The sequence below is a fragment of the Papaver somniferum genome, chromosome 3 (assembly GCF_003573695.1).
Source record: "Papaver somniferum cultivar HN1 chromosome 3, ASM357369v1, whole genome shotgun sequence".
NCBI lineage: Eukaryota > Viridiplantae > Streptophyta > Magnoliopsida > Ranunculales > Papaveraceae > Papaver > Papaver somniferum.
The window spans coordinates 219,387,962-219,399,507 of record NC_039360.1 but is presented as its reverse complement, the minus strand read 5'-3'; the positions used below and the strand labels follow the sequence as shown (position 1 = coordinate 219,399,507).

The following is an 11,546-nucleotide window of genomic DNA, read 5'->3' as shown; positions in this document are numbered from 1 at the left end:
GAATGCATTAGAAACTCCAATGTATGTAATGAATCCCCTATCTATTTAGTTTATAAATAAAGCCATAATCTATGTACGAAAGTTGTATCCATCAATAAGAGCTTCCTTTATTCTTATCTCTATTTATATTTGTATTCACTTTAGTTTCTCTTCAACAAAAACAACTTATTAAAGATTGCTAACCTACCATCATCATATTCTCCCTCTGTCACCTCCCTCTACAGAAGAAAATAAAAAACTCTCACCGGAAACACTACCTGCTCAGATCTGGTCCAGTTTGGGACGGATCTGAGCAGGATTTTCATCTCCTTTTATTAGTCCTCACTAGATATTTGTTATAGGTAGGTTTATTTATGTTTATCTCTTATTATTTGATAAAGTTTGTGCACCTTTATGGTGATTTTATCTCCTCTACCAGACAGGTTTATCTCTGCTTTAATGGTCGTTCTTGGATACTATGGGTTTTAAAATCACTTGAGATGCATTCCAACGACGAGATCTTCATCATTTCTGCCTCCGACGATGGAATCTTCAAACTTGGATTGTCTGGCGACGAAAGACAACGAAATTTTCATCAAAAGTTTTAAGATATTTGATCAAATCATTCCAACTTTAGGAACATTTCTTTATGCAGAAGAAAAACAAAGAATTTAATTCCGATAAAAACCAATATTTTGCGGATAATAACTAATGATCTTGTGGGCCCACGTGATAATGCAAACTTGTTGTAGAGAAGGTTAATGTTTCCCACGTGATACATGCCCAATGAGCTTGTGGGCTCTTACTGCTTCTTTTCATTGAAGTCACCCAAACTTTTCTGAAATTGCCAAGACTTTCGAGTGACGAAAAGATTCATTATATCACCCAAACTTAGGATCTAGCAAAAGATCAAACTCTAGATCGCTTATCTTAATTTCTAAGCCGCAAACATGAGTATCGGTACCGGAAAAATAACATTTCATGCCGCCATGTTTCCGTTTCTTGCCATGGGTCACTTAACTCCGTTCCTGCATCTCTCAAACAAATTAGCATAAAAAGGTAACAGAATCTCCTATATTTGTCCCCCAAAAACAATCTCCAAATTAGAATCCTTGAATTTATATTGAAATCTCATTACCTTTGTGCCACTCGGCTTACCGCACATTGATGGTCTTCCTCATGGTGCCGAAACCATCTCGGATGTTTCACCTTCAGATGCTCATTTCTTTATGTTAGCCTTCTTTGGATAGCGAAAGCATGTTGAATCTACTCTCCGTTGGAAGTTAAACCAAGATATGGCGATTTGGTTCGTTGATCAACATATGATGTTGATCCAGTCCGAATGGATCAACTGCTGCAGTTGACGCAGTCAAGTTGTATCAACATACGTTGTTGACACACTAAGCGATATTTAGAAGTTCGAGTTAACTAGAAGAGCAAGTTGTGTCGGTTGCTTGTTTTAGAGTTTTACTATATTTAGATTTTATTTGTGTTTCTAGAATTGTGCTTTATTTGGAGTTTGTTTTCATTAGGAAAGTACTTTACGTGATCGTCAAGTTTGTGAGATTATAAGTAAGCTTGTGAGCCATGAAGAATTGTACATCAAATTGATTATCAATGTAATCGTTATTTTTGCTTCCGCGTTTGTGCTCTCCTCTCTCTTGCTTGATCCTATATATGGTATCAGAGCGAGGTGAGAGGAAGAGGGAGGAGAGGAGATAGAGTTCGAGAAAATTGACAAGTTTGTTTTTTCCGGTGGTAGAAGAAGAGGTAGAGAATTATTTTTTCTGTTTAAAAAAATAGAAAGTTAAAGAAGTTTTTCGTTAGTGGTAGAGAATTGTTTTGTGTTCAAAAAATATTGTGCGAAGTTCTGTGACAGTATTGAATCTATGATCAATGTGGTTCGTTGTGAAGGGTAATTGGGTATTCACCAACAAGTTGTGCGTCTGTGAAATTTGAAACCAAGAGAAATTAGAGAAGAATTGATGGCAGCTGTGATTTCCGAGCTTATGCTTCCATTATTAAGATGTGATGAACGATGAAGATGATGATGCGAAGTGCGAACATATAGAGATGGAGGATGGAGATATGGATTGTGATTGAAGGCTGGTAAAGATTGGTTAGTATATGGAAGGTGCCAGTTTTAGGAAACTGGACAATATACAGAAGGTTCCACTTTTAGGAAACTGGTTTATATTTGGAAGGTGCCAGTTTTAGGAAACTTTTGTTCAAGGGCTTGTTTTTGGAAGGTGAAAATATTTGGAATTTTTTTTTCCTAGTGATGTTGATTTTTTGTGTTTGGAAGGAAAGAGACGGTGGTGCTGACATATGGGTTACATGGTAGAGAAACAAGCATGTATCTTCTCGCTCCATTGTGGGTTAGATGCTGGAAAACAAGCTCCTCGATCCATTGGGTTAGATGCTGGAGAACAAGATCCTCGCTCAATTGGGTTAGATGCTGGAGAACTCTTCGCTCCATTATGGGTTAGATGCTAAAGAACAAGCATGTATCTCCTCCATAACATGTCAGTCAAATCTAGTATGGTTGAGGAGTTTGTGAGAGAAACTTGGAATACCTACAAAGTGTGGCAGACTTTGTAAAAAGAAGTACGCTTGTGGCAGAAGTGTGACTGGAACAAGAGAAGAAGAAACAACAACTAGGTTATGAAGAAAGAGAAGTTAATCACCAGGTGGTGATGGGAGAGTGTTGAAAAGAGACGACACAAGGTGTGATCGTGAGAAGTGAAGCAATCACAATGTGGGGATTTGTCTAAGAGTTGTGTGAAGAAATCCCAGTGGGGATTTGGATAGAGTTGTGAAGAAATTCCGGTGTGGAATTTGAAGTGTTGAGTGGGAATTCTGCGAGTAAAGTGGGTAAGAAGTTTAAGGTTGAGATACAATGCTCAGTGAAGAAATTATGAAGATGATATACAATTCTCGGTGTTGAGTTAAAGAATTTGGTTTTGTGTTTGGTTAGCAAGTTATATAGAGCATGATGAGGTGTTTCTAGCTTGTTAAGTTTTGTGTTCCGCTGCGATGAAGAAGAATGTGAAGTGAGTGTTTGATGATTGCTGTGAAGAAAATTGGTTTGTGAATTGAGTTTGATAATGATGACGAAATTCGGGTATGAGAAAAGACAAGAACGTGTTAACGTTTATCAATGGAAGAAGAGGAATATAAAATGATAAAAGACAAGGATGTGCAAACGTTTATCAATGCAAGAAGAGGGTTACAGAATTCTCGTTGAATGATATCTTGGTTTAAGGGAGGATGTTGGAAGTTAAATCAAGATATGAAGATTTGGTTCGTGGATCAACATTTGATGTTGATCCAGTCCGAATGGATCAACTGCTGCAAAGTTGGATCAATATACGCTGTTGTCACACTGTGAGATATTTGGAAGTTCGATTTAACTAGAAGAGCAAGTTGTGTCGGTTGCTTGTTTTAGAGTTTTACTATATTTAGAGTTTCTTTGTGTTTCTAGAAGTGTTCTTTATTTAGAGTTTGTTTTTATTAGGAAAGTACTTTGAGTGATCGTCAAGTTTATGAGACTATAAATAGTGAGCCATGAAGAATTGTACATCAAACTGATTATCAATGTAATCGTTTTTTTTTTGCTTTCGCGTTTGTGCTCTCATCTCTCTCTTTCTCGATCCTAAACTCACTGATCTTCAGCCGGATTTCGTTTTCTTCAATCACGCGCACTGGGTTCCATCATTTGCACGTCAAGTTGGAATCAAATCTGTTGCTTTCATTACAAGTTGCGCTGCATCTACTACATACATTATAGTACCTTCACGTAGTATAAAAAACGATGATGATAAAACTAGGCTGAGTTTAATGGAACCTCCGCCTGATTTTCCACCTAATTCTTCGTTAAAGCTTCACGCCATGAAGCTGAAGATGCAATACCATTTTGGGCTGACAAGAACGAAGACAGCAGAGGTTTGACGACTCACCAACTTGTGGTTAATTCTTTAACCGAGTGCGATCTCATATGCATAAGAACATGTAGAGAGATCGAAGGTTCTTATTGTGATTACTTAGAGATTCAATATAAAAAACCAGTTTTACCAACATGTCTACTTCTTCTTGATCAAACTCGTAGATTACTGGAAGAACGTTTGTCTAATTGGTTGGGAAGTTTCAAAACAGACTCAGTTATTTACTGTGCATTTGGGAGTCAGATTATTTTGAGCAAGGACCAATTCCAAGAACTGGTTCTTGGCATTGAGCTAACAGGGTTGCCGTTTCTCGTCGCACTGAAACCACCTGCAGGTTTCCAGACGGTAGATGAAGCACTGCCAGACGGGTTCAAGGCGAGGGTTAGAGGGAGAGGATTGGTTCATGGCGGTTGGGTTCGACAACAAAAGATATTAGCTCACAAGTCAGTTGGATGTTTCGTGAGCCATTGCGGGTTTGGATCATTGTCAGAATCATTACTGAATGATGTTCAGTTAGTTTTGATGCCGAAATGGATGATCAGTATTTGACATCGAGGCTATTGAGTGGTGAACTGAAAGTGGCTGCGGAAGTTGAGAAGAAGGGGAATGAAAGTTGGTTCTATAAGTTTTATTTTATACATAAAGGGTCTTTGAACAAACATGGTAATCACATCATAAGCATATTTGTGTTAGCAAGGGTACCTGAAGATGCTATTTGATTGAATCCAAGATGTCTGGCAAGAACAACCATATATCAGAATACCTTGAGAAACTCTTAGTTTCTCCTTCTGGACCTTTTGTGTAATGAATAATGAAATTTTTTGAAACAATACTGATGGTTATTGAGTTCCTTTTATAGGTAGAAGGGGGACCAAGGTTCATAGGATTTAGAATTAACATTCAATCTCGATCGTCCATCAAGGAAGAGGGAATATGAAAGGATCCCAAAATTGTAACCGACATATTTAGAAGTATTCATAATGAACCAAGTTATTACATGACCCAAGAGGATATTTCTATGTGCAGAAATATTCTTACATTCTCCCACCGGTCCATGTTATAATTTGTATAATGATTAATCGTAGAAAACATAAGACGCGCATAATTGCTAAACAAAATTTAATGGTTAACATAATACCTTGATCAAGCAAACTACTCATGCGAGTCATACCGGTGGAATATTGTACTGTTATCAACATGTTCCCTTCCATGTACCACAACACAAACGACTTTCTTAATCATGCCTTAAATAGGGATATCTATGGTCCACTAATGTCTACAAAAGAAAGACAATTTATGTTAACATTCATCTATTCACATAAATGTATACTCAACATGGATATATAAATAATTCAGAATGACATTAATAAGAGCTCAATAAGGGTTCAAAATGAATCACATAAATTAGATGATTCAGTAATCAATTACTCCTACATACCTAAGATTTTAATCTTTTCTTAAGAGATCTTAAAAGGTAATTGTTCAATAAGTACATCTCCGATGAAATTGTGCTTAAGTGATACATGGTGACACCTATTGTTTCTGAATTGCTTGATGATGGGTGTCGTAGCTCAATCAAATTAATAATCTTATTTCCACACAATTAACTTGTAATATAATGGAAGTAAGGATCGTTCCAACGAAGAGCAGTGAGTTTTAGTTGTCAAAGTGTCACAAAGGTTTTTTTTTTAGATTGTGAACAAAATAAATAATCAAAGCAAATAAAATTGTATTGTAATCAATAGAGAGATATGATCGACGAATCCTTCTTCGTTAATAAACTATCAGTGAGTTAATATATTCATCTGTTCGTCGTTAATCATAGATTATCACCAACTGTAGAATAACAGGTACACTTAGCTATTCCCAAGATTCCTTATATCACTGGATAACAGATACGCTTAGTTACCAAATTCTATTCAACTGAGCCGCCCTGAGGTACGCTTACAAGGTGTAACTCAACTGAATGCTTCAGGTTTTGTGAATTTAGGTTTGATGCTAGTAGTTAGACTCAGTACTCTCGGCCTACTTGATAGGGTTGTGTCTACACACGATTGCTTTACATAATCCTTCTGCAAGATCTCTCGTGCTCTACTTGTGTAAGGAATTATTCAACAATTAAGGATATCCTAACCCGGAGAAATCAAAATAGATTCATATATTTAACCAAATCAAGTTTACAACTTATAATTCATCCTAAATCAATAGGTGTTTAGCTACTCATGGATGTAGAAACATCCATGATATACATATAAGAAAAGTAAAGAGATAACGTTACGATTGAGAATCGCTCCGTGTGTTGTTTCTCCCCTCCAAATCTTACAATTTCTTGACCTAATGATGTGATATAATTTTTCATAACCTAACACCTTTTCTTATAGGTTTACATTGCTTGGTCTTCACGTATTTAATTCGGTTCAAAAACTCGACCCGAAATAACAAAATAACGAATCCAAACGTGCCCTTAGGTCTTCCAAGGTGTGAATACACGTTTCCCATTTTCTAAGTGCGAGAAACCAGCCCGCGAACTTCAAAATCCAGCAGAATTTTTCGGAATTAAGTCTGCGAACCTGGTATGCGAACCTAGTTCGCGGACTTCACTCTATTGGAATTCAATAAAAGCTTGTTTTGGCCATAACTTCTTCATCCGAACTCGGAATGACCTCATTAAATTGGTCTTGTGTATTGAGCAACAATTCCAAACTTTTGGAGATATTACGCAAAAGATTTAGGATATTAATTATCCTGTTTTGTCATACATTTCACAATATTCACCACCTTTGTCAGACTTTATGATTTTCATTTTCTCTATAATTGCCTCTTAATTTCAATAATGAATTTTCGAGAAAACATCCATGGATTGAGATTCATAATGCAATTGATAGATTACACAATAACGTGAAAAATCATTAGGTGATAAACAATTTTATCTTCCAAAAAATTGGACCATAAACAATCTACAAAATAATCATAATCATTAATTTAAGAACACAACTAGTATTTATAATAGAGAGACATAAAAATATACTTACACTAGTTTCATACATTCAATGAGATTCTCCTGTGGGTAAAATCTTATTAAGAATGAAAGTGAGACATGAAAAATATCTGTGGATATTTTACATTCTCATGATACAACATCATAATTCTAATGTTCAACCTAATACATCGAAATAACAGTCTCATGTGGGTAATTATTATTTTACATGTCTATGAAACATTTAGATAACATTTTATACTTGTTTAAACCTTAAAATAAGTAAGCATCACATTGTTCCGAATTGGGGCCTAGTGTGCACTCATAGGTGTGAACCAAAACTACTTGCAGCAGCATTGTTCTTATCGTTAAATCAAACTAAGAGGACTCAAAATATACAACACTTACAAGAAGAGAGTTTAGTATCACTGTGGCGATAACTAAAAAATCAATCAAACATGTACAAATGCAAATATCACACTAACTTTTCTTGTGATATTGTACAGTCCCACTCAACATAATTGATCTGATCATAAATTTAGTTGAAAACAATCATGAGTAACCCTAAAACATCAATCACAAACATTTATTCAAAAGCATGAAGACATATATAAGTTGTGAAAATATCAACACCTCTTAATTGAAAAAGATCAAGACGCGACAAACTTTTCTTAACCAAAATCGACCAAGGAAGTCTACAAGTATGATTCAATAATGAAATTTTATTGAAGAAAATTCTTTGATGCATCACTAGTTTAAATTTGATACAAGTTTAAAGAATCGTAATATAGTATGGATTGCAATCAAGGGTTTCAGAATAGGCAATTGACATTATTTTCACAAATATGGGGAAGTTTATCCAAAAATAAAACCTCAATCTCTAAAGAAGATGCAATAAGTTTTGGATATAAAAGAACATAATAAAAAAATTCATGAAAATATGAAAATCCATAATGGGTCACTCAACTTGATAACGAGTTAATGTAAGTAGATTTTTTTATAAGAAACAATGTTAAATTATGCGGCAGATCATTGTCTTTATGTCTAGTAAATATAGTAAAAATTGGTACTCAAATCATAGAAATGAAAAGAGATGACACTAGACACTCATTAAGACATAAAGTGATTCAGATCTATAATGTATGATCAAACTAACATCACATCCTTAGTGTTTTCTTGAATATGTGAACTCGAATTACCTGTGGGCAATTGTTGTTCTAATATATTTAATCAAATTATATTGTAAACGAATTTAACAAAATTATGATCTTAGTCAAAAGTGTTTTGACATCACTGTGGTGATAGCCAAGCAACTAAAATAATGCCATCACATTAGGTCAATAATTGCAAAACCTTAACTTTATGGTTTGGCGAATTCGTGCTTACAATAGCATTATGATTATTGCTAAGAAAAAACCACTCTAGTATCACCGTGGTGACAGCTAAAGAGTCTTGACATAATAATCTTAAGCACAATAATCTCGTACAAATAAAAAAGTCAACATTGAGGAAGAAATTATACCTTAAATGCAGACTTATAAACCATATCATAAAAAAAACGCACATACAAATTTAGTTTTGTCAAAACATGGTTCTAATCATCATAAAATTTTATAATGAATATGATAAGAAATAGTTTAAGATTATACGTACATTAGTTTTCAATAAAACGGAAGCATAATAGTATTTGTTACACGTTTCTATAGTTAAGAACCACGTCGTAATTTCTTAAATACATTAGAAAATTGAATTAATTATAGACCGGTTCTATTAATGAATGTTATATGATGAACATGTACAAATTAGATCACATCGGAATCAAAATCAAACATTCAACGGAAAAGTCAAAGTCAACAGTAGAAGTCAAACGGTCAGTCAAAGAATCAATGTGGAAGTCCACAAACGGTCAGTCAAAATCAACAATTAATTACAGAAGTCAAACAGTCAATCAACTTTGTGTAAGGCAATTTACTAACAACAATTATTACCCTTTTTTTTTCTTTTTAATAAAAAAATCAATTGTTTGGCGACCAAAAGCTTAAACGTTTGAGGTCCTTAATAAAACAGTTTTATAACTCATTAATTTTATACGCTTAATAAAGTTTTCTGACCCATTAAAAGACTTAATGTTATTTGTACCCATTTTCTTTTAAACATTAATTCAGCAAGAAAATAACTCATAGCCTGTTTCATTTCCAAACAAACATACAAACAGATTTTTAATCATGATCTAATCACATCATCATGTTATATCACGTTAAGTAACAATCATACGAGATCATGTTATTTTCATCAAAACAAATCAACCATACATCTTTTCATATATGTTGTATAAATCAAAAAGAAAAGAATTTTTTTTGCATAGAATCATATCAAACAATTATAGCTGAGCCCATATCATAGTTAATAGGATCTAAAATTTTAAGAAAGCCGCATGATTGATTTGCATAAACAATAAAAGGAAGAAAAACGGAAATACCAATCAAGTAAGACAAAACATTCAAATTTATTCATGATTTATTATTATTATTTGCTAGTGATTCATGGTATATAAACATGATTATTAAAATCAAAACAAACATGGTGATGGATTCAAATCAACACAACAATTGCATACAATCATCATGGACAATCATGGAGTTCTAAACCAAGATCTTGATGCCAACTATAAGTTTATTTTATACATAAAGGATCTTTGAACAAACATGATAATCACATCATAAGCATAGTTGTGTTAGGAAGGGTACCTGAAGATGCTATTTGATTGAATCCAAGATGTCTGGCAAGAACAACCGTATATCAGAATACCTTGAGAAACTCTTAGTTTCTCCTTCTGGACCTTTTGTGTAATGAATAATGAAAATTCTTGAAACAATACTGATGGTTATTGAGTTCCTTTTATAGGTAGAAGGAGGACCAAGGTTCATAAGATTTAGAATTAACATTCAATCTCGACCGTCCATCAAGGAGAGGGAATATGAAATAATCCCAAAATTGTAACCGACATATTTAGCAATATTCATAATGAATCAAGTTATTACATGGCCCAAGAGGATATTTCTATGTGTAGAAATATTCTTACAGGTTCAGTAAAGAAAGTATTTGTAGTGCAATTAAGATGGTGATGTATGAATATAGTAAAGTTGGATTTGAGATAAAGGCTAATCACTTAAAATTAAAAGGTTTATTATTTGAACAAGGAGTCGAGTCTTATATATGGATAATTTCATCAATAAGTTACAGGAAGAGATTAACAAGTAAGTCTGATCAAATCCTATTGTTGTGATAATAGTGATATGTTGCACGAATTAGAATGCTAAGTTATGTATTTTTATGTTTTTGTTGTTGCAGTTGTTGTTATCTTTGTTTTTCCAGAGCTCTTTTCCCATCACGGTTTCGGTGATCTGACTTTACCTCGTAGAAATGAAACTAAATGGAGAGGGCCACGACTAATAAAAAAACTTGAAAAAACTGCAGAGGCTAGTGAGAGCAGATTTACTGAGATGATCCTATTTCCCTCAAAATGAACGTGAGAGGCTGAGAGATCTATTAGTTTGAAATCTTGGGGATTAAGAACTTGTATTTGATTAATGAAATTTAATAAGCTAGCCTGTGCATTCATTATATCGATTTTCACCTCCATGCATTCCTGTTCCCAGCATGGCCTCAAGTGTATTAACGGGGATTTACTCAATAAATACTTTTCTAGATTTGTATAGATTTAAAAAGAGTCATGAAAAATACAATTTTTGGAGAGTTCTACAGAGTAGGAAAAATACTTGCAGAGTTCTGTAGAGTTGCCCTAATTCTTGCAGAGATTTGTAGAGTTCTAAAGCATTATGAAAACAAGATTTTATAGAATTATATAACAACCAAGCATGACAAATCTAGATATTTGTAAAATCTATAAAATTTATCCTATAAAAAACAATTCTTGAAAAACATTGATTGCAAATTAAATTGTGCATCAATCATAATCTACACACTTTAGCCATTAACAGAAATTTTCATTTCAACAAATAACAAAACCAAAAAAGTTTGATCGTATCATATGTATCACTGTTTTCGGGTGAAAACAGTTTCTGCTGATTTTGGTAATTTCGAGTGTGTGGGTGAGAAACGAGTCTAAACCCTAAACAATGTACTGCAAGGGAGTACTTTGATTCGAGAGATCAATCTGTACAAATCTGTCCTAAACCAAGAAATGGCCGTTACAGACTTGTTTCAGTCACAAAGTGAAGGAGAAGGGTTGGTCTAGGGAGGGAAGCGAGGAGAGTGTTGAGACCATAATAGTTGATTCTGGAAGAGTAGTTGTTTGACGACTTATATCAGAAAGTGGAAAGCTAACAGATGTGAAATCTAACAAGTGATTTCTGAGTGTTGTATTCTCCTGACCAAAACTTTTCTTTGGTGGAAATAAATGAGACATATTTATACAAGTCGCAACGAAACGTACCCTGGTCTCGTAAGAAGTGGAAATGGTTGAGTAAATGGTATCGGGTAACGCCTGGATTTGATTTTCCATAATGAAGTAAACGTTTCACCATTACTTCTTGTATTTACTAACCGCCTCACCCTTATGAAACTTTCCTGTAATGGGCGTAGTGTACGCTGTAAACCGCCAGAACAATACCCTGATGAGCATC

At 34.2% G+C, this 11,546-nt stretch overlaps 1 pseudogene; it reads left to right on the top strand.

Annotated features, from left to right (window-relative positions):
• The first annotated feature begins 962 nt into the window (after positions 1–962).
• On the top strand, positions 963–10,427 carry LOC113360686 (annotated as a pseudogene).
• Positions 10,428–11,546: the final 1,119 nt, after the last annotated feature.